The 25,296-nt window shown below is 37.4% G+C and overlaps 1 protein-coding gene across 6 annotated transcripts in view; it reads right to left on the bottom strand.

Moving 5' to 3' along the window:
* The window catches only part of PMFBP1 (polyamine modulated factor 1 binding protein 1), a 112,673-nt gene extending 94,339 nt beyond the window's left edge, over nt 1-18,334 (bottom strand). For all 6 annotated transcript variants that reach the window (XR_004753776.1, XR_004753779.1, XR_004753778.1 and 3 more), the window contains exons 1-3: nt 18,170-18,334; nt 17,877-18,056; nt 13,560-13,663 (exon numbers count right to left, since the gene is read on the bottom strand). The gene's annotated coding sequence lies outside the window, so the exon portion shown is untranslated. The remainder of the gene's footprint in view (nt 1-13,559; nt 13,664-17,876; nt 18,057-18,169) is intronic.
* Nucleotides 18,335-25,296: the final 6,962 nt, after the last annotated feature.

Genomic DNA, 25,296 nt, shown 5'->3' with positions numbered 1-25,296 from the left:
TAGAGCTATATTCCACATCTTCAATTTGAGGGGCAAGCTCAATATTTTCTCTTCCTGAATAATTAGAGTTGTAATCTAATTTAACAGGAAAGCAGAAGACAAGATAAAAATCTCAACACATTAGTAAGTCTGAGAAATAGTATGTGCAGTTACTGTTCTACACAGTGATTTCTCAGAGTCACAGGCTACAGAAAGTATTGCACAAAAATACATTTATACTTCTCTCTTGATTTTTAGGGCTACTATTACAATAAATCTTGGTTATAGTCCTATGGAAAGCGTCAAAAGACTGTCACAACATCCATCATCAAAAGATGTCTGAGCCCTAAAAAGTTGAAGTCTTGGAGACAAAAAAACACACAAATACATTAATCTCCTCATTTTAATGAAATTCAAATGAAATCTTAAATAAAAAAAAAAAAAAAAACAAAACAAAACAAAAAAAAGCCAAGGCTTAAGTTGGGCCCTGAGAGTGCAAAATTTGATAGAATGTGGAATGAAAGGAAGGAAAAAGTTCAAAAAAAGCATTCTAGCTGGTAACTCAAAGCAGACTTCGCATATGAAAGGGCATTCTTCATGTAGACTTAATGGTGAGACAGAAATCATGGATTTACTAAAATCTGCTTAGTGATGTTTTGTGACATACAGTACATATAACTTGTTGCATAAGACACTTAAAACCACTGATGATATTAGGCAAGCTATTAAAAGCTAGAAAAAAGTATGAAAGGCATGCAGCTGAAATAAAAGTTCACTGAAACTCTTGGAGAGAACTGTTTGGATGTTGCATTTGCACCTCAATGAGGGAGGGGACAGAAGAAAGGTCTAGTTTCCCCACTGCAGTAAAGTCATTATTAAATTAAAAGTCTTGGATCGTATCTCATTAATTTGTTTCTCTTTTACAAAACTGAGAACAAAATCACAATGTAGGATTTAATCCTTTACTTTGCCAGAATAAACTTCCAGTTTGCTATTTTAAAAGGCATGTAGTGTTTAAAGCAAGTCCAGTGAATGATGTGTCTGTAAGAGCTCTTTCTTCACCCATGATAATGAACTGAATGAATTAAAGCTACACCGCAGACAAGCTCTCTGTATGTCTGCAACCCAAGAAATATTTAGGAATCTCAGAAACTGGAGTGAACTTACGACTGAACTCTGTGTAGCAGTTTGGAAGCAAGTCTGCCATTAACCAACAGCCCATTGCCTACAGGTAGGAATCAGACAACCTACAACTTCAGGTAATCCAGCGTCACCAGTGAGAGATGTTATACCATAGAATAATAGTTTATTCAAGCTGCTGGCCAGCAAAGCTTAAGACACAGGAAAAACTGTAGCTATCAGAAGGACTTTTGAAGGATATTGCACAAGCTATTCTAAAAGCTCAACCATTCCCCACAGACTGCAATACAGGAATCATTTTTTTTTTCTGAATATTCTTCTAGACTTATTTATTTCATGCTTCCTGAATCAGAGGGATTTTCTTTTTACTTTTTAGTCCTTAATGAATTATTTCTGTCACTGTTGAAGCCATGTAAACTTGTAGCATCCACAACTGCAAAGAGTTCTGCAGCTTAATCACACAGCATGAAGAACCACCTCCTTATGTTTGTCTTGAACCTCACACCTTGTTTTAGTTGATGTTCCCTAGGTCTTCTAATAGTGTAAGTGGGTAATCATTTCCTATTCATCTTCCCTATGCAACAAAAGGATTATACTTTGCCATCATTTCCTTTTCTACACCCACAGTCACCCATAAAATGTTCTAGGCCCAGAAGTGTCAAGTAATCCAATTCAAGGGACAAATCTTACACAACAGCTCTGAAACTACAAGTTTGGTGCATAGTTGCAGCAGTAACCATTGATCGCAGTGACAGTGAAAGGATACCTCAGGATAATACGAGGTTAAGTACATTCTGCTAATGAATATGTATAATCTAACTCAAAACCAATGGAGGTTGCTAGCAAAAAGACTGATAAGTCTTAGATGGCTTGCCAACTGAGACTGAAGCAATGCCAAGAAATATGCTTGCTTATCCAATATATTTAAAACAGTTCAGTACTTTTTCTTTTTTCTCCAAAAAGATGCTCTGGAGTTGTTTCCCTTCCTTGAAAGAGCAGCAATATGCAAGAGTCACAAAGAAACAAGCACAGGTATGCAGAGCTCCTGAATAGCACCCTTAAAAAAATCTTTTAAAAATTCTTTTTTTTTTTTTTTTTCCAGAAATACATGTAGAAGACCAGAGTAAAGAATTTTGGATCTTGCTCGCCTGAAGTCAACGAAGAACATAAACAACCTTAAACTTCCCACAGGACTATCATTCAGTTTTCACATTAGTGACTCAGCAGCAACTTTGAAAGGCTCAAATACCTGTCAGTATATATTAAAACAACTAATCTTTGCAACCAAACCTGTAAGTATGTTACAACTCCACTAGCCATTTGGCCAGTTAAAAGACGGTGACTTTAAAATTGTAGCCTCATTTGGGACTGTACTCAGACAATGCAGCATAGATTTTCACAGATGCTCAGGAAAGCTATGAATCAGAAGTGCTATAACCTGGAACTTTCCACACCAGCAGCATCATGCAAGGCTAGATGGAAGACTTAGATTTCTAGAGATCAAATGGGGATGCCTCCCTCATAGCTAAAATTGTGTTGTGGACCAGATTATCCCATTAGTCCTTTCAAGTGGGAAAATGTACATTTCCCTCCCCCCCCGATAAGAACAAAGACCATTGATTTTTCTATTTATAGACAAAGAAAAAGAACAAAACAACTCATGCAAATCTCTCAGTCTTAAATAAGGGATTTTTAGATAGGCATTTTTTTTTTTCCTCCTGAAACAACTGCATCTCAGACTACAAAGCCTGAATGTTCTCTAACTCATGCCTGTGTCAGTGCAGTGACTTCAGTGGAGGTCTCCAGTGGAGGTCTCAGTTATAGAAACTTCTTTTCTGGAGGAGGATGTCTGCTTTTGAACACTAACCATCAGAACTGGCCGTCTAACTGAAAGAGGCCACAAAGCTTTAATATATTACCTGATTTATACTGACATTCATATCTATCAAACTATTCACAGTAAGGAAAAATATTTACAGTAAGGAAAAAAATTATTATTTTGGTAGCTTCTTGGATGCACACAGAGCCTATGTAGCATCCTGACTGACAAATATATTTTCCCATCATTGAAGCAACTTGCACCAAATATGGTGCAAGTATGAAAGGAATTGCTGAACAGTTTTCTCAGTTACTGTGCGAGAGACCTGATAAAGCAGCAGATGATTTTGTAAAACATGCATTTAGATAGAGAGCCTACAAAGAAGTACATCTTCAGATGAGTAACTTTCCTTTTGGCCATTCATCTCATAACACTGAGCATGATGCCAAAAGTCCTTGCAATAGTACATTAGGTCCTGTAGGATTCATCTCTGGAAGTGGACAACAGGTGTACCATGTGGTAGCACTCTACATAGAAAAAAATCATCGTTTCCCAACATCTGCTTTGAGATGACTACTATTATACTGCAAAACATACTGCTGAAACAGCTGTGTAACCCAGGATATTTAAGGATTACTTGCACCAAGTTTTAATTTAGGTTAATTTAATTCCTCATTAATTTGGGGAACTTGATCTATTTGCAAAGGGTTACACAGACACACCATAAGTGTTTAACTCCAGGATAAAAAATATTTTGTTTAGTCTGAATATGACTCTCTAGCAGCTTACTAGATTTATTTGGATCATTTGCAAAGTTTATTGAAAAGTACACATAATAAACTCAGCAAAAAAAAACTCATACAAGACTACTGTTCACTAAACAGAAATGCCAATATTCTACATGTTAACAGCTCCAACTGAAGCAGTTTACTTAAACAGGAGGAATTAACTTCAGGGCAGCTAGTCTCCTGAATGTCAATAGGCAGTAACTCAGACTTTTTTTTGTATTATGGTTCAGAAAAAGGAATCTTTGAAAGTAAAGACAGAATAAAATTGAACACATCAGCCATTAATGGAGGGATTCTAATACCAATTACTGAAGGTAATTCTAATATTTGTCTTTCAGAATATGGACTTCTCACAGAAGAAGTTGTACAGGGAAGTATACCAGCAGCCACAAAAGGATTATAGGTAAGCTTATTTTTCCACCCCTTTTAAATAAGCAGGAAAATCAGATGTTCAGATGTAAGAGAGCAACTCCTGATCCTCAGTTACCTGCCTCCTATAAAACAACAAAAAAAATAACCTCCCCTCAAAACCACATCCACAGATCTATGAGGATCTCTAAACTGGAAGAAAGTTGCTTCAAAGCCTGAAGAGTATCATGATTAAGAAAAGCTAGACAGGAGGAGTACACAGCCATTTTTGAGGAGTACACAGCCATTTTTTCATTGTTAGCATACCATCCATCTTGAAATTAAAGTCTCCAAACCTTTACAAAAAGATAATTCTATACAGATTTTGCCACTGCACTGCAAAGTAAATACTTGTGTAAACTCAGCCTTATGACTTTAAATCATGGTCCTGTGCTCCAAATTAGAAATGGAATAGTCATAACACTGCATTTTCTTTCTTTGTCTCAGTACCAAGGGAATAGTAGAAGATCTCAAGCATTATAATTTTTTGGCACTGTAGACTTCCCTTGATATTTTCATATTCGGCCTGATATGTCTCAGCATTATGACAATAAAAGGGACAAGGACTAACCCAACAGGCAATGCTGTCTTCAGTCCACAACAAAGGAACTAAATTGCACTTTTGGCAAAAAATGCAACCAAGTCAAAACAAATGGAAAAATTTATTGGCAAGTGATTTTCTTGTGAGCATTTAAAGTACAGGATGAGCAGTTGTGCAACCATTATTTTGCAATTGCAGAAGTAAGTTTGAGTTGATATTTGTATTTGGCTAAAATAAAACTACATGTAAAACAAACATTTAAAGGATAAATACAAGCTCTATATTGCCACACATTAAAGAGATATTACCTCAATAACTAACATTTACTAAACTTAGAAGATAATCAACGTTCAAACAAAACCCCAAAGCATACAAAAATAGAAGCAAAAGCATCATTGTGTTAGAACTGCTTTCCTGCATGAGATACAGGAAAAACTTATGCCTGTTCTACTGATCTGTTAGTGTTGAAATCTCAAGAAACAGTTTTGGATAAATTCAAATAAATTTACTTCCTCTTTCGCTAACCAAGCCCAAGCAGAAAAAACCAAACAAAATAAAATGCCGAATTACTTGAGATAAGTATTTGATAGTAACCGTAACATTTAAAGCTCTATACTGTTAGAACGATGGTATGCAATACACTGCAATTCAATGAGTATTGCTATATTCACTAAAAATAAATATTTTAAATCAAATTATGAAACAATACTGCTATCCCATTATTTTGGTGAAGAACATTGGAAAGTAGAATTGTGCTATTTCATTCCATCTGTTGATGTTTTTTTCTTATCACTTTAACCAATCAAGCTCACTACCATTTCTCCCTTCCCAACACACATTGCTAAGTCAGTCAACCTCGCTCTCATCCCATGCATGTCCACACTGAAGAAGTGAAGAAATAGGGTGTTGTTTATCCAGGCAGTAGAGATACAAGGAGACAGCCTTTAGATACCTAGAACGTTGTGACAAAGAGCAGAAAACCTTCTCTGTATTCATGGAACACAAAACAAGCAGAAGTAGGTATGAACAGTGGTAAAGTAGATTTAGATTAAATAAATGAAAAAAAATCTCTCAAATAGTAAAGATAATTAAGCACTTGAATACATTTCCATAAAGGTATCAATCATCTTCATAGCCAGAGGAACCTTTCATGGTCTTTTCTAGGCCTACATCCAACAATAAATCCTTGATATCCTTTTCAGCCTGTTATCTCCTTACATAGTTTCACAGAGCTCTTCACCATTATCTTGATAATCTTGATATGATAACCAAGTCTGATTTTTTTTTATTTAACAAATGGTGTAGGGTTACTATTTTTGTAGTACAAAAAATTGCTTTTCTAAAAGACACCAGTGATCCATAAAGTCTGATAGCCTGTCTGCAAGAGCTGCCAGCATTAGTTTGGGGAGAAGAAATTTTACTAAAGGGACTTGAAGAATCTGTTTCCTTGGGTCTTCCTGGGCTCCAGCCACTAGACTAAATAGAATTTGCATACATCCCAAAACTGTTTAAAAAGTTATCATAACTTCAAATTTCCTTGCTGAAGTTTTGAATCCTACCATATTCTTCATCTGCATAAACTAACCTTCAGTGCTAATTTTAAATTAGGTGGGAAGAAAATTTCAGTTATTAGTTTTGATTTTGAGTTTGGAATTATATCAAGTGCTCTTCTACTTTTGGATATTAAAAAATGAGTAGAAGTAATTTTTTTTAAATGAACCATCTTTCAAAAAAGCTACAATTGTTTTGGCAGATTACACACACTATTCATCTATGTGGAATACTCTCCCATTAAGTGGGACAAATAGAGATTCTACTGTAAATTCCTTCAGAGGAATTGCAGAGTAAGCATTCGCGTCATAGCCACAATGGGAGATAAGTATCTGATCTGAGATCTCAGCACTGTGGTGGTTAAAACAGTGAGAGAAAAACAACATTGTTTTGCACTTAGAAACCTGTTTCTAATCAGCTGAGCTACTCCTATGGGGTCAAATAAAAATGATTAGCTTATTAAAAGCATAGCTTTGCTATTTAATAAGCAAAAATGATTGAAAATTCTGTTCCAGATCCTGATAATTTTAGTGTTTCTAGTTAAGCCTGCAAAATTGCATTCATTATTAGTGTCTAGATTCATTAACAATTCAATTTATAGATATTAATGCTTATAATGCATGCTTCGCTTGCCAAAACTTGAAGAGAAATTGTTTCAATTAGCTTTCATGGATCATGAATCCTACCGGCTGGGTATTTTTAGACAAAAGATACAAACACATCCCCAAGCAATGCTAATGCACAGCTGGGATTCGTATGTAAGGTCAGCTAACAGTTTAAAAGGAAAAACAGTAAATGAGTTTTACACAGAAGAGTTAGACAGGAAAAGAACCAATCAAATATTTGCAAGTCAAACTGCTCTAATAAAAGTCAGGATTCTCTGCTTTTTCTGTTGTATTTTTAGTAAGTCAGTCCAGGGATATACAAACTAGTGACTAGGTTAAAGAATTTTTTCAGCATGTGACTAAGACATACTAGATATACGTACAGGCCCAATGCAAGTGATTCCATTCTCATTTTCATTCAAACTATACAATTAAAATCAATAAAGATGCAGACATAACCAAGAACAATATTTTATTCAACTCTTTTCTTCTTTCCATAGTCACTGTCAAGCAGAGGAAACAAATCTAAACATTTTTGCACTACGCATGCAAAATAAAGGAGCCACAAGATGATTACTCTCTGAATGAAATATTCAGCAGTTGAGCTGACGATGTTGGTGGTTCAGGAATATTATGACCAGTGCTATGACCATGTGAACAGAAGGCTTTGAAGCAGGAAAACCTTCTTCCAGTTATGCCACACCAGGAAGAGTTGAGCTCTGACAAACACACAAATCTTGCTCAAGTCATTGAAGCACTGTGCACGAACCAAGGAAAGTATGCAGCCTCAGGATAGAGATTAGCGATTTTATCTGAGCACTTAAAGGAAAAGCACCCAAAATTGCTTACATCCAAATGCTGGACTTCATTAATATAAAAAAGTTACTATAAAAAATTGGCTTTTACTATTGCCAGTAAACCATTAACCTTCCTTCTCCTCTTCTAATACTACTAAACAGCAACTAGAAATGGCTGAGATTTTAAATGCAGCTAGACATAGAAGGTATCACAAGATACATCAGATATCTCTGAAGTCAGGGCAAATCCTTGAAGACAAGCAGCCAATCTATTGTTCCTTCTTCCTGAATACATGGTTATGTGGCACGAGGACTTTGGTCAAGTAAAAGCCCATGGTCCATTAACTGCTAAACAGCACCATAACTTTTAATTCTGGAAAGTCTGCTTCTGAAATAAGTCTGCTTCTGAAATTAGGCTATCTTCCAATCCTTACATATATTAAGCCCTCTGTGATTATTTATAGAACTTAACAAGCAAATACAATGAAAAGATGCTGGCTTGGCTTTTATTTTCCATTTTGGTGGTTCATATCCATTTCTGTGGGAAATGTCTCTCAAAATGCTGTAGGGATTTCCAGTTCACCCTTTTAGCAATGGAGGAAGAAGGAAAAAAGGCCGTTCAAATATAAACAGTGTAGCTAAGGAAGAATCTGCTTTTGACTCAGTCTTCCTTTGACTCATGCCCATGTCATTTGTCTCTGAAACAGGTTTATGAAAGATGCATTCAGGATCAGGAAAGATTCAAAGAAAATTAGTATTTCTGCCAACAGATAGCTTTGGTTTGTGTCTCTCCTCTCTGTGAAAAAGGTAAATTAAATTCCAGGAATATTGAAAATAATCAGTATTTTATCCAAGCAGCCTGAAAACCATTCCTCCATAAAGCTGGTCTTCATTTCAAAAGTATTTAGACTACACAGACCAAATATATATATATATTTTGAGATAGCTTATTTTGTTTAGGGAGCAGTACTCTGTAGAATACCACCCTAATGGTTGACCACAAAGGAGCCTCAATCATTTTCCTGCTAGGCTTGAGCAAGTCTAATCCACGTTCTTTCGTAGGGCAGCATGTCAGGCCCATAATAAATTTTTCCCCAGTGAAGTGAGAGCACCTGCTTCACCAGATTTCTCTGCAGAGACAAGCAATTAAGAAAAACATTGAGAAGACTAACAACACAGAAGTTAGCTAGAGCCCAGTCTACATGCCAGGACTGTTAACAGCTTGCCCACAGCTCAAGACAGCTTCAGGGCCACCTGTCTTACAAATATGCCTTTACAATTAAAAATCAGTGTAGTTAGGACTTGAGTAAAGGTAACCTTATTATTAACTCAAGAGAAGGCAAAAGCAAATAATCTGTCCTCTGCAATTGAGCTTCACCATAAATTTGCCAGTGCATTAACAGATTATGGATCACACTTCACTCCTAGTTTGAACCATACTGCTACTCAAGCCTTGCAAGGTACAAAAAGTTGCCATAGTGAAAATCAGGATCTTCTCACAGATTCAAAAACAAAAGGTTGGATGTGGTACTTCGGGGCATGGTTTATTAGGTGATATTGGTAGTAGGGGGATGATTGGATCAGATGATCTTGGAAGTCTCTTCCAACCTTAACAATTCTATGATTCTAAAATATAATCTAGACCGCTATGTTTAATGATCTGATGTATGCCCTCATCAACATCAAGGAAAAAAGGAATAAGCCCACAAACTTTAACTTGTACTACCCATGTTCCCAAATTCATTACTTTACAACTATAGCTTGAACCGTCTGTAAAGAAGAGCCAACTAATTTAATAAGCAAACTGCCTCAAAAATACATCAGAAATGAAATGATAGTGCTAGCCTTACTGCCAACAGCTGTGGTCAGCAATGAAATCATTAGCAATACCACATTACTATTCAAGACCATAATTCATTTGGTTTAGAAAGTCCACAGAGGCCTGACTTGCTTTGCCATGAAAAACTGAGAGCAAGCAGATTCCAATTATGAGAAGATCCTGTTCTTTACCTCCCCCACTTCCTACTCACATGCTTTCATACATCTTTTACCAACCTCTAAACAGTCTGATTATTTGACTATGTGCCCAATCTATCACCCAAAGACCTCTCTCCCATGTTCATCCCTAGGTTGGCAAACCTTTTTAAGTATTTTCAGATTGATGAAGATAATGGTAGAACTAAATAGATGTGCAGGCTACATTGATTGTAAATAATTAGGTTGTGTTCCTCTGTGGCACACACTTTGCTAAACTGAGCACATCCTGCAGGGTATTTGGCTCATCTGATACCATCCCTTTAGAGGAAAAGTCAGCATGCCTAGTAGCCAGCAAGACAAGAACCGCTGTTAGAAAGCAGAAGCTTGCAAGGAAAAAGTACTCAGGTGTGAACTGGCACAAATCAAACAGGAAAGTACAGCAAAAAAAAAAGAAATTAATCACTTGAAGTCAGTTAGCTAGTTTTCATCTGCATCTTTAGGAGCAGATGCATCTTTAAACATACATATATATATATAGCTGGCCTTTAGACCTTCATTGTTTGCATGTATCACATGAGCCAACGAGTGTCATGTGGGAACATGTAGTCAAAACAGAATGCCAGGAGTTAGGTAACTACAGAACAGCTGAGGTCTCTCGCCTGTTCTTCTGTAGCATTTAAACCTGATAACTGTTCTGTAATTGTCCACTGTTGTCCTCTTTGAATCACACTACAGCATCAAGTTTTCAGAAATCCTCAGGTTACATGTACACACGTAAACAAGTATATAATTAATAATATATAAAAAATAACAAAAGGCATTATAGTGTTTCAGTGTTGGTATATTATGAACCTCTGATCCTTGGATAATTACTAAAAGGATGTAGAAAAGTCAAAGAAAAGCAAGAGTATTAGCAGACTTAACTGGGATAATCATGGTTTTGCAAATGTGTTCTGTTCTAAAAATTGAATGCACTATCAGAAAAAGAAAGGGCTAACAGACTGTTCATTATTAGAGATTTTTACTTTTAGTACTGTATACTTTGTAAGGACAACAATACTCCCCAGATTTTGTCTTTGTTTTCTTAAATGCAGTAGACAGTCACTTCTAAATTTTGCTTTTAATCAAAAGACGTTTTCTTACTCTTTGTTAAGAACATTTTAATTCTTAAAGATTACTACTTAGATGGGAGAACATGGTACATCTGTAATATGCAGATTGGAAAAATACATGATGGCATGTAGCTCCTTTCTCCAGAGAAGGTTTATGCAGGAAAAGAGCAATAAAGAAAAAGCTGCTTTTCAGAGTCAGACACTGAATCTATCCATGATGGATAGCTTTCTAAAAGCAGACATTTACATTAGAAAGGCGCTCCTTTAAGTAAGAACTATTTTTTTCTTGTATGCTTAAAGATCTAAAAAATACAAATTAAAAATGTGAATTAGCAAAGTGAAAAGAGCAGAGCTCTGGAAAGGTGTCAAGGATCAAGAAAACATGGAACACAGAAAAACATTCATAAAAATACATTTCTTTCAGTCATTTCAAAGAACATTTCCAAACCACAGTTTTATTTAAATGTGGTAAAACCACAAAGTATTTACCATTAGTTGGAAGATCCTGCTTGAAGTTACATATTTTGTTTTTAATTTTTAATTTGCTTTTATTTCTTTTATTTTCTCAGGGAATGGTTTTGTTTTTTTGCTTTTTTGTTGTTGCCGTTGTTCTTAATTACATCCCTGATACGTAGAACATTTCCTACCAAAGGAAACACAGTAGGAGAGTTAGTTTCCTAACAAAGGAAGCAAACTTGCAAGTTCTCCAACACACTTCCCTTATCTTCTATATCCCCTTATAGCAGATTATTATAGGAACTAAAGATCTAAAATAATCCTAGATAGTAAGATTTTCATTGCAGGGCTAAATCTCATTTTTCCACCTTCACCAAAAATTCTTATCTGTATTTCCTATCCCTACTTGCAAGCACACCAGCATGAGCAGATACAGTCTGAAACCTAGCATCTTATGATATTGATGTCTCATATTTAGAGTTTCGTATAACACCACTCTGCAGCTGACCTGGAAACTACGTGGATAAGCACACTCAGAAAGGAAAAGGACTCTATACTGTTAGATGATGTTTAGATTCAGCATTTTAACTTGTGCATGTGTTTTTAGGTTTTGCACGTCCACTGAGAACATCAGAAAATGCACAGACAAGGAAGCCAGTTTTGTGTGTGTTGTTTTGTGTTTTAAAACAAACTCATTCCCTGAGCAAGCCTAGATAATAAGATCATTAAAGACAAAGGGGTGTGCAAATGCTCCCAAATAAGTAAAAGAAGCGTATGGAGGATTCCCTGAAGTCCTATGTGAAGAAAACCAGGGTGTGTCAAATTGAACTCATAATTGGGCCATCGTGTTCTGACTTTGCCTCAGTTTCCAGATGTTCTTCAGATGGCCTCAAGATGTTAGTAAATCTATAGCACTTTTCAATTGTCTAGCCCTGAAGTGCATAACTGAACTGGGGTCTACATATGAAAGCAACTATACAATTCCATTTGTCTTACTTTGAGCAGATGGGAAACCAGCACACATGCCGTAGCTGTTAAGTACCCAGAAGCAGAATAAAAACTAACAAAAATAAATTAGGAACTTATGTTACAAGCAGCTTGTCCTGCTCCCTTAGAAATCCTTGCATAAGCTTGTTCCAATCTATCAGCATTATCCAAGGCTTGTCTAGTTCTCATGCAATCTCACACTGTCACCAACTAAACACTTCCCTTTCACGAGCCAGCTCACAAAAACATGAGGCAAAGCTGAAAGCTATTGGCATGTAAAACACACTAATGTATTCAACAATAAAAAGGAGCACTATTGCATGAAAGGGGAGTCAAACCAAATGACGAAATGCCCCAAACTACTCTGTCTAATGAGTAAAGTCATTGAGGGACAACTCCATCTACTGCAAGTACTATAGATGCAACAAAACTATCGATCAATCTACAGAAGACCTGTGAAGTTACACATGCATGCACTTTGATTTATCTTCCCCCATCATTGCAAGGTATCTTCCCCCATCATTGCGATGTGATCAGAAAGAGCTAGCACATGAAAACAAAACACAAGTCATCCCCACTGAATAGAGGATACAGAACCAGCTTGCAAGCTATAGCCTGAAAATCTTCCAGTACCTGCAAAACACCAACTAAAGTGCTGTGACACTTTAAAGGAGTGATCAGAGCTGGAAGGTGTTTCTGTGATGCCTACCTCACACAGAAAGGGTGCTAATTTGTGTTCTCCAAAACCACACTTTGTAGTATCAGACTTCAGACTGATTTCTGCATCTTGACATAAGATATTTCACAAGCGATGAGTCCCTTATATCTCAGGACACAAGTTTCTGCTTGGGGTGTCCACAGATTTAATATCTCCAAAAGAATACAGGTATCCAAATTTTTTTACTGCTACCTGTACTTATCTCCAACACAAGATAGCTTAATGGTTAAGAATGAAATAGAAATTTATAGAGTCAGAAGGGTCAGATTTCCAGTTACAGAGCTAGAAACAAGATTAGAAGTAATTAAGAATTGCATATAATATGCTTAAAACAAAAAGATTACCTTCAGTTTACCTCCTCAAGAATTCCTATTGTGCTTTGCTAGCTACAAGCTGTAAAATGAGTCCGGAGATTCACCCCATCTTCCACATGACCATTTCAGACCACAAGTGTTTAAAGCTCACTGGGACAGTGACATACCTTGCCCTCTCCAATCCAGACATTTATCTTTCAAAGTTTCTCATCCACCACATTTTAATTTAGTTTTCCTGTTTGTTTTCTTAATCCACTAAGAATGGAGCTTTTATGATTTACCTCTTCTGATATCACACTTAGTATTCATATTAGCCAAAAATCAGAAAAACAACTGTAACATTCGAGACACAGATGCAAGTACTTACCTTTAGTATTCAGAAGATTCCTTAGTATTGACTTCCTCCTCCCAGCTCACTTTCTAAGTGAAGACAGTATTTCAGCTTTAATCATCTCTTCCTTCCACGGACACCTAGGACAGTTTAAAAATACTTGTTAGACTTGAAATATTACACATCAATTTAATATTTTTCCTATGTTTTCTTATGAAAAGCAGGTGTAAATTTTAGACATACCAATAACACAGAACATTGGCAATGAGAAACTTATGCATGTAACTTTTCCATTACCAACACCACCTTTGTCAATATTAGGTGCTCCTGGCATCAGAACATGTTTCATCATGTTCATGATCCTATCTTGCAGTTGCTAGATCACACTACCTTTGTTCACTGCAGAGAAAACAAACGGCCCAATTCCAAATATTCTCCAGTTCTGTAGCGATAGCTATTTAAATTAGTAGTAAAGTCCTACATTCCCTTCCTCATCTTTATCTCATTGCGGTTGTTCTGCAGAGAAGATAAACCGTGCATTTTTACATTTAGTCACACATACAAGCTCAGTCAAAAAAGGCCTGTATTAAAATTATGTTTGTGACCCTGAAATGTCTGAACACAGGATGGGGGTGGAGGGTTGGGGCAAAACCTCAAATATCACCTTCATGTCTCACCTGAACAATGCACAGCAACACACTCCAACATGTCAATAAGTTTACAAAATTAAACATTAGAAGTTGAGAAATGTTCCAGGGTTCCCTATACTATCCCAATTAATTTTTTTTGGTCATTTACACAACACCGCTGTGTAAGCTGAAAGTAGCTTACAATGCTAAGAAAAGATTTTCTAATGCATAAAGCATTGGGCTAGAAACCTCAATAAAACATGCTTTATCACTGTTCTGTCACAATCCCTTGTAAAAAATTAGTTGAAGCCATAACGTACATAAAGGAATTAATTTAAACTGTACCAGAACCTCAACATTGTGCTAATAAGTTATCCATTGTTCAAGGAAAAAAAAAATAGTTCTACATTTCTACTCAGGATACAAAAAAAAAAAGAAAGCTTAAAAGAAACAAAGAAAACCCTCGTTTTTGATAATCAAAGTAAATTTTGATCATTAAATTGTTTATACAGAAAGGATTCATAACAAAGTTGATTTTTCTTTCAGAAATGGAGCACAGGCAGTGCTCCGTCACACCAAACACTTGTGTGATTCAATAAAATGAAGTTATTTTTGGTAAAGAGCATTTTCCACCAAAAACTGTTTCCTTTTCTTGAACATCTTTTGTCCTTTCTAAACTCAGTGATTGGTTTTAAAGCCTTCAAACTTTTGCCTCTGATTCTATGGCTACACATTTCCCTCCCACCCTTTTAAAACCCCACCACCTATTTAACACTAAGTACAGCTGACTTCACTTTTTCATCTTATTTTTTTGCAGGAGCAGACAGGAGGACAGTGGTTACAGAAAGAAGGTTTACATGGTGAGAGGATGTTGGAAAAAAAAATGGATTAAGCACGGAGGTTATTACATAGAAGGACATAACATTTCCTTCTACCAGTCCAGCTTAAGTCAGCACAAAGGTAACTAACACCCCTCGTTTTCACTATCAAAGTACTTTGCCCATTTCTTCCCCAAATGCTTTGTGCTTTTCCATTGCATTGCCCTTTATGCAAACGCTTCCTCAGACTGATCTTTAGACTATGTCACTTTCCTTTTTCAAGTATCATCAAGGCTTACTGCTACAATGATGATGACAGGAATCAGCTGAAGGGCAACTAGCAGAAGTTATTTGGCACACTTTCACAAAAGAACAACAGCAAATGCACACAAAAATTAGCAAATATATTAATTCAAGATGTCAGATATCTGGCAAAACAATCAGGCTTGGTTTATGGAAAAGGCAATGGGACTACAAGTGCCCCACATCACACCAGAGTCTCAGTGCTCAGACGTAGTCTCCTACACCAAATTACTGCACTCCACCCAAGAGATCACCTTTTGGTACACAAAATCAGGTACAAGCCCATGCAACACTACATGCCTGGGGCAGAGTGGCTCGAAAGCTGCTACGGAGAAAAAAAGGATCTGGGGGTGTTGGTCAATACTCGCCTGAACAAGAGCCAGCAGTGTGCCCAGGTGGCCAAGAAGGCCAACAGCATCCTGGTTATATCAGAAATAGTGAAGCCAGCTGGAGCACGGAGGTGATTGTCCCCCTGTACTCTGCTCTGGTGAGGCCACACCTTGAGTGCTCCAAGTATCCCAAACAGGAAAGGGTAAATTTTAGAATTCCTAAGCAGCTGAACATTAAGCCTATTTTCAAGACTTGAGTTTTATTTTATTCTAAATTAAGGAAAAATTTCACTTGATAGATTCCCATCTCAGAAAATCATTGATTCTGACATGATCAGAAATCCAATTTTTACCTTGTCTCAAAGGCTGGAAATTTGCAGCTTTCAGTAAAAAAAAATAATAAAAACTATTCATGTGCATGAATTACTGCTTAGTTTAAAAAACAAAAACAAACCAAAACCACCCACTCCCCCCCCCCCCCAAAAAAAAAGCACAACAACCCTCTGTCTGCCTGTCTACTCTCACAAACCCACACCCATGCTCAAGAAGCAGGCTCCTTGCTGGTATTTGAACTTAGTAAAAGGAAGCCACTTCCTCATTAAGACATACCCAACTATGGTAATAATACGGAGAGCCAAAAGTAGTAACAGATTTATTATTACCACAGTGTGGAAATAATTTTTTTCTGTTACTCAATCCAGTTAATTATCCATGCAAACTAAAGTTATTCCTGGCAGCTACAGAGACAAAACTAACTACAATAACGCTGGGGGTAGAACAGTTGTTATGTAGGAGAAGAAACTAAATAGTTCAGTAAATTAGCCCAAACAAGATACACAGTGGGATTGGTCCCTAGTGATACCACATACCAAACTCAATGCTTTTAGGCTTATCATACTTCTATTTAATAGCAACATATCTGATCTGGGGCTGCATCATATCCCAAAGACTGTACTAAGATGTGATTTTTTTCCAGAGTACCCTGAGGGTAACAGGAAGGCTTACTGAAAGCTTCAAGCCATTCAGCTCCCATAAGTATCCCTGCGTTCTGGACTTTCACTTAAGCAACAAAGCACAACCAGCAAGGAATTTGTGGTGGTTGCTGAATATTTGGACTGGTATTACAAAGCACAGCACTAAATGCTTCAATAGCCCAACATTTTCCTGGAAAAGCAGTCTGATTTTAGTGAGGTGAGGACCATGCTCAGATTGCGGCACCTTCTTGGTGCTACCAGCCTCAGCACAGCTCAGCCCAAAATGCCACACATCCACAGCTCCCCCTTGTCCCTCGGACAAGGCTCTCCTTGCCCTAGCAGGTGTCCCCACAGTCAGGTTTCACATCAGAAAAAAAAATGTACCTATGACAAATGGAGGAAGGAGAAATCCCACCAACCCCCACAAACCTACAAAAAGAGCACACAAAGCAATGTCTGAAAGTATGAAAACCAAGTGTTTGTTTTGACTGTTCACAGGCACTGTAATTCTATAAACAATGAACAACAGGAACACAAATGAACACTATGGGAAAAGAAACCCCTCACATTTTTTCACTCTAGTAAAGTACAGACCACCAAGAACAGTTTGACTCAGATACCCAGCATCAGTTCCCACACAAGAGCTGTTATTGTTGGCTTCAACACCCAAGTCCAACAAGAACAGTAAGAACATGCATTCTGCTGGTGTTTGAATAACCCTTGCCAACAAATTGATCCCACAGCAGTAAGGCTGTAGGAGATGGTTGCAAAAAATTAAGTGAGAGGTAGGGCAGTGGGGAGGCACACGCAGCACTCCTCTTTTAGCATAACTCTTCAGTGGGAGCTCTTTTTATTTGCTTATTTTAAATGGCTATTTCTTTTTCTCTCTCAAAGGAAAAAAAGGAAAGGGCATTGGTGAGCATCTGTAATTTACATCCAAGGGAGACACAACTGCCAGAGAAATACAGATTCCACAGATGTTAACCCGTAGGACAGCCCAAATTAAGTAAATCTCTAAATAAGGTCTGGGAGGCACTTTCTGAAGAAAAGCAGCATTTTTCCAAAGTAGGCAATTACAGCTGTCAGCTTAACCCCAGTCCAGCAGACAACCTTCTATATTTACCTGGTTACCCTACAATAAATCCATCCGTTCCATAGGTAAAAAGGATAAACAGATAATTGAGACAGGGAAAAATCTCTGGTGCCTTCTGTGTTTGACTTCAGTTCTCTTCTCTGTCAGAGGTAATGTTTTAAAATACCAAAACGTGCTCAACTAAAACCAGAAAACCAACCTCCTCACCAGCCCACAAAACTAATTCCTTGCAGCAGTCAAGCATACAAGGCTGCCGATTCAACTCGGCTGCAGCCCAGGCCGTCAGCCGATGGATGCAAGAGCTACACTGCTCCAAGGGCTTGAGCTTGTAGTTCTGCACAGCATTGTACTGTGTCACCGCTACCTCAGAACCAGCTTCGGCATGTCCTGCACAATGGGGTTATAATCTACACCTCTGAATCAGTTTCATTGTCACTTTTCAAACTGCCAAGGAAGCAAATCTACAGAAAACATACATGGAATTGTAATTTCATTCTTACATGAACATTTCTTCTCTAGGAAATAGACATGGTTTCCTTTCCAGAAACCGATCATAGCAAAGACAGTACTGACTTTTGGTCATTCTTTTTGGGTATTTTCATTCTTTTCTACCCCTCAAGCACATTCACCTGTTTGGTACATTAGCTCATATGGCCCATGCATATACCCAGTGCCACAAATGCAAAGAAAACAGAACAGAGTGAATGATTAAAAATACACTAAGTTTATAATTTTGTTTTAAGTTGGTATACCCCAGTATAGCCTATTCCCTGAAGAGATTTCACCCTTTCAACCTTTTCAGTCCTTTACAGACTCTTAATATTAAATGGGACTCTGTATCTTTAATTGTTGAAGTGATTTTCCATCTCACACAAGTAAACCTTTTCCATAGTACAGTCTCTTTTTAAGTTATAAATAAAACACCCAACTATTTTCTTTTTCCCACAGACGAGAACATTAAAACATTGACATTTTAATCTGTTCTATACAAGAGTGAGTTGTGTCAGCACACTGCTTCCAGCTACAACAACAGAAAAACCCAAGTTTAATTAAAGACAGAGTAGAGAAGCTGCATTGTGGTGTCTGAACCACAAAGCTGCATTGCACAGTCTCTTGCACACTCATGATCTTTGGGATCAGTTTCCTCTTGGATAACTGCTTGTCTGCCAAGAGATGATTGAAAAGAAAGGGAAAGGAAGACAAGAAACAAACATCTTTCTGTAGAGAGGGAATCAGAAAGGTGAGACGATATCCTGAGATTCATATGCATTACAAATTTTATCCAGAAAATAGTGAAAGCATGGCACAGACACCCTTATCACAAAAACATACCGAAAGTCAATCACATTCACATCAGCCTTGCCATTTCAGTGCTAGGACTCCTGCTGATCAGTGCTTTAATGCTGAACTGATACACATCTCTGCTGACAAGTTCCACTGAGGTTCTCTTTTTAAGAACAGAATTACAAAATTCTGGGTTCCTACTCCCAGATAAGCAGCAGAACACACAAGAGACCCTGCCTGCAAGGCAGCACCCAACACTTCCAACGGGCATCCTCCAACAATTCGCCAGCCCAGCTGCCTTGGGTATGAGTACCCTGTCCTGTAATGGAAGAGGAATCCCAAGGAGAACAAAGCAGTTCCCTTCCCATCTCCTGCCTACAGGCTAGAAGACTAGAGGCTTGCCGATGTCAGGCTATGTCCACCTGCACTTCCTCACTCCTCTTACCAGCTGCTACATGGCCTGCAACATCTGACGCCCTCCTTCCTCAGGCTGCCACTGCCCATGCTCATTGCTGTAAAGGCAATGTGTAAGGGAATGCTGAGGCAAGAGGGGCTGTCCAGCACAAAGGAGAAAAGGATAGGTGTCAAGCTATTTCTGTCTTTGACTACCTAGAGGGCAGTTACAGAGAAGAGTGAGCCAGACTCTTCCTTCAAGCTGCTCAGAGAACGGACGAGAAGAAAAAGAAAAAAAAACTATTGTCCAGGAAATATGAGGTATATATAAAGAAAAGCTTTACCATACTGAGCATGGTCAGAGTGGGTCAAGTTGCAGAGGTAGGCTGTGCAGCCTTCATCTGTGGAGATACTGAAGAGCCACAAGGACGCCCCAAGATGCCTGACATAACCTCAGCAGCCCTGCTCTGAGCAGGACGCTGCACCAGGCGTCCTCTGAAGGACCTTTCCACCAAAAAGATTTTATGATCATGTAACAAGTCTGCCTCTCATGCACCTGCCACTACAAGGAAAACGGAAGCAGGTAGTCTATGAGCAAGTAATCTGCAATAACAAATGATGCATGACACTAAGGATTGAGAAAATACGCCTTTAAGACTCACATACCATCTGCATTTAAGCTGCACATGCTAGTATTTCCCAGTTATTGCAGCATCAGAATTCTTCATGAGCACTTAGAATGACTTTTATCATAGACCATGGCCTTAAGCAGCCCTAGGGCTCTTATTTCCAAGTCAAGAAACTAACTTCAGTATTAAAGTTTTAACACAAATATAAAAAGAATAATTCAGACTTCTTAAATTCTGTTAGCTACACAATGCTTAAAACCTTTGGAAATTGAAAACAAAACAGTATTTGAGAGCTGCATCTGATACTTTTTTCTGACCTACACTTGGCATCAATAGCCATCAGCTGGATGAGGATTTCTCCTTCCAAACTGCAAATGCATTCAGACTACAGTTTTTCCTTGCTCAATAGGGAAGGCACAAACATTGAGCCATCTAATATGGTTTCATTACGTTACCTAAAAAGAGGTGTTGTTTCATATTTAACAAATGCCTATGTTAAAAAACACCACAAACAGGAATATCAAGAGCAAGATGGACCATTTTCTGCACCACTCTAGAAGTGGGACTCATCCTTTCTAGTGACTTAATGGTGTTAGCATTTCACATCCAAATTCCTTTTCCAAGTACCTAGACTTCTCTTAGTAACATGCCCATTTACTTTTTACCATGTCAGTTTGCAAAATTCCACTCACTGGAGAAGATTCAGTCTCTAGGAATATTCTCAAGTGTTTGATCACGTGCTCTTAAAACTTCAGTTCCAAAGCAGGACAGCAGTTCAGGCTGGTTGGTGTCCCTAAAGTAGGAGACAAAGTGAACAATAGTGGTGTGAATAGCAACAAAATGGAAAGTGGACATGAAACTGAAAAACAAGCAAAACCAGGAGAAAAAGCACAGGAACACTGTTCTTTACTACAAGGATCAGTATCTAATGGTGTTTGCAAAACTCCATGACAGTCTATTTTCAATTAAATGAAGCTATATTCTGAAAATAAACCTGGAGCGTAACACATACAACTAAAACTGCACTACAAGCCACAGGCAAGTTATTATTTGTCTTCCCAACTTCAGAAGATAAGTTTTTTAGCTGGCAGGCTGAATAAATAAAAATATAAAGATGTACAAGGGGGAGGAAACAAATATCAATTTACCTCAAAATTTTATGGGTTGGTAAGCAAAATTGTTTCCAGCACTATCTTTCACACAAAATAGGAAATGTATATCAATGAAAATATGGCCAGTTTCTCAACAAAACCACCACCACCACCCAACAGCCACCCAACCCCAGAACAAAAAGACACTACAACCCAGCTCTCATTAAGACAGCTAGAGAATAACCAAATTTTCAAACCTAGCATGTTGGAGGCAAGTTGATTGCCAAGCTTCTTTGAAAGTCTGGCCACGTTTTGTTCCCAGGCCTTTGAAGATTCAGCCACATGGACTGCAGTCCTGTCTGACAGTAACGCCTTTTCTGTTTGTGCACATACCAACTACCAAAAATGCACCTGTAAGCAATCCTATGTGATGCAAAAAGGAACATTAAACCTCGTCTTGCAGGGTATCTATGTTGAGAGTGTGGAAGTTTGCTTATACACATGCTTTCCATAAATGAGCTTGTTTCACTGTGTTTCTATTTTCAAGCATGTCTATAATTTGTGTCAACTTTGCTATTTTTACTGTGGAAAACCACCCTGATCTAAAACTGAGATTTTTGAATGTTAGTTTGTGAAGGAATCTCCCAAAATGCTTTCCCCATCTTCTTCTCAAGAGAAAAAAAATCCTGAGAAAGTCAGTGATTCCAAGTAGAGACTTCAGAAGTCTCCTTTCAGACAATCAAAAGCAGGATTTTCCAACCCTGCAGCTGTAGTTCATTAGATCCGCCATGGACCGTGAAAGCCACTTGCCAATAGTGTCGAAAGACTATTACTCATTTCAATCTCTGTGAAGAGGACAGCTCTCTGACAAAGCATTAGTGAAAAACACAGAGTTTGGGGCTCTGACTGGAACAGCTAAGCACACAGACGGAAGTTCAATACTGAACATGAAGCTGAATCTCAAAGGCAGACTGATGATCCAGCTTTTCGCTTTTAGAGATCGGAGCTTCCATCCAGATTAAAGAGGGGAAAATAGAGGGGAAATGTTTTGGAAATAAAAATAAGATTGCCTTGTGGATGATAATCATGCCATACAACCTGGCAGAAATATACTCCTGAATAGCAAGTTTTCTTCACCCCTTTGGGTCTTGCTAATATTTGCAACTGACAGAAGGACATAAAAAATAAAAAGAAAGGTCAAATCATCTAAGAATTTCTCACAACCCAGTAGTGAAATTAATCAGAACTATTAAGAAATTTCTCTGAAATATACACAAAATTAAGGCAAAAATAACGAGGGAGCCTAGAAAACACTAGTTTTGTCACTTTCATGAATTAAATTGCTGCATAAATAATCAGAATAGCAAGATCTCAAACATAATACGTACCTGAATCGGCTTGGCCCACTTAAGCATTTGGCTAGCAGATACTGCAGTTGTGAGTGCAGTATCAAAATGCAAACACATCTCCTTTAGTTGGTTGCAATAATGTAACCCTTTCTAATACTTTTTCCTCTTCTGAGTGAGCTTTCCATTTCTCTTTTAATGCTTACAGTAGCACTCCAGACATTTTCCTAACAGACTCCTCAGTTCCAGGCAGTATTATGCTGTGGTCAGACATCACACAGCAAGTTGTACATCTCACTCAGAAGATAAGTATGCCTGATGTCCAGGTCATTACTACCATAGACCATACCTATAAATATTCCAACTGCCATCCCTGAGTACATAAACTCTAGTATCCTGTATGCAATAGTGGCTAGGAAGAATTGTCAGAAATCCAGCATTCAAACCAGAGATAAGATGACAATCTCTCCATTAGTGTCTGTTAATTAAACAAATACCCCACCCAAAGCCTCTAGATATTAGTATAAAATCTAAAGCAACAAGAAGGGCTTAACAGAAAGCATTCTCTGCTCATCCCTGTGAATCAATAATCCACTTCATGCAGTTCACTTGTATTTAATTTTGAAAACTATGTTTTTACAGATTACCAGAGAGAACTCAAATAATTTTAATTCCTAACATACACCTTACTTTAGAGAAGAAAGTTTACAGAAAGTTGTAATAAATCATGATGCATACACAGCAAAATCTAATCAAATTACGTAAGACAATATTTTAATAGGATTCCAGAGAAGTGGCAGATTATATTTTAAAGGGGACATGTATTGCAATATAAGCAATAGTGCTCATAATAAAGTTGACTTTTCCACAGTGTTTTTCTCTCATTTAAATATGTTCTCTGAAAAGAACTGACAGCATAGCCAAAGAGCTAGTATTTTTGCAGCTTAGATAAGCATCAGTTTCCTCTCTGCATGGGAAAGTATTTTAGGAAAAACCTTTGAAGAGTCTGATGTCACAAAAGCTACCTTACATGACCTTGTATACACTTTATTAAAAAGCCAAACTCCATAGTACAGAAATGAGTAGCAAACAATGATTGCTGTTATTGTACGACTGCATATCAAAGAGAAACCTTTCCAAGAGGATGCCAGAAAAAAAGGCATTCAATAGTGAATTTTATGAGAGAAGGATAAAAAAAACAGGTAGTTCAACAGATTCCTGAAATCCCAGTAGTGGTCAATAAATCGACTTCTGCTTCACATTATATGAAGAGGCTGTACTTAGCAAATCACTCTGTAAGCTGCCTCAATAACAGCACTCCTGCTATCAAGTTTACTTGCAATGATTCCAACAAAGAAATTAATTTCTTAGATGACAAGAAAAGGTTATCTAGAATGGGGAAGACACAGGAGACAAAAATTTCCACTAATAAAACAAATATCAGACTCTGAACTGAATTCGAAGTGTTTTTTTTTTTTTTCCACTGAAAGATTTGAAATCCCTACAGCCCAAACACTAGAGCTACAAAGAAAACATCCCACAAACTGCAGTTCTAAAAATACAAGGAAAGCATAACGAACTAGCTCTTTTCTCACTATGTGATTCACTAAGGCATCCCCTGCATACTACTCCTCAGGCAAGGCCCATAACAAGAAAATATACCTATACTGCAATCAAAGCTCTAGACTTAAAAGCAAGCCTCACTTAGAGCTACTGCTTGATTCACTCGTCCTCAATAAGTTTAGTACAACACAAGGAAAGCTCTACACTAAGAACTTTCCAGATTTTAGCATATGCCCTTATCACAAGTTGCAGCATAAAGGTGTTCCTCAAGACTATAGCAAATAAAACGCACACCATCCTAGTCTCACCTTACTGGTTTTATTGAGCTGCTTATTCCTGAGAGACATTCAACTGGTGTCCATCACCCATCTTATTTTCCATTTGAGTTACCACATTTATTTTTCATAACTCTTCCCACAAAGGGATACCATTTTACATTGTGACACCTGTTATTCCTCTTACTATATCACTCAACCTTCAGTTATTGTCCTCCTCAGGCTTGTCTTAAGAAAATAAAATTTTGATCCATGAGCAAAATTACTTGTGTTTTATATGCATCTCCAAAGTCAAGATTAAACATAAGAAAACATCAGTGTTTGACACAGATTTTATAAGTCATACTAAAAAGTAGACTACCTTCCTGCATTGCCCAGAGATCTACTCCCATGAGTTCTCAAAGCAATTCAATCATTCTGACATCTAAGAACTATATGATCTAGATATTGGTATCAAACAATTAGCCTCTATGCTAGATGGATTGATTACACTTTATTTGCATGATCAATTTCTATAGATTTAGTTTTAGCCATAAAGATTAAAATCAAAATATTAATCTAGCATAAACCAAAGCAATGTAGTCCTTCTGAAATAAATATATAAATAATTAAAATAAATAAGTAATTTAAATTTAGGCCCTCAGATTTTATCCTACCTTTGACTAGTCACAGACACCAAAAACAGTGACAAGACCTTCAAGGTCAAAACAGAAAACTTAATGCTGTCTATTTGTCCTGTTAAACAGGGGAAATCTAGGAAGCCTCATACTGATAAGGATTAATGCAAACTTAAGTCCCACAGGAAGTTACATGACTCTGCTAGGTCATTTACAAATTGAGTAGCTTGAACGAGGTCAAATGGGAAAGAGTTAAGATCTAGGTTTCAATTTCCATGATTAGACAAAAAAGAACTTGTCTGAAGAGCTGTTTGGATCATTAATACTCATTTTTCACATGCCTTGGAAAACAATAAATTTGAGAGGTCATGGAGAAACAATTACTTTTTTTAAAGGAGATCTGGTGATTTGAGTAACTATAATCTGGTC

The sequence above is a fragment of the Oxyura jamaicensis genome, chromosome 11 (assembly GCF_011077185.1).
Source record: "Oxyura jamaicensis isolate SHBP4307 breed ruddy duck chromosome 11, BPBGC_Ojam_1.0, whole genome shotgun sequence".
Classification (NCBI taxonomy): Eukaryota; Metazoa; Chordata; class Aves; order Anseriformes; family Anatidae; genus Oxyura; species Oxyura jamaicensis.
This window is presented reverse-complemented; position numbering and strand designations above follow the sequence as displayed.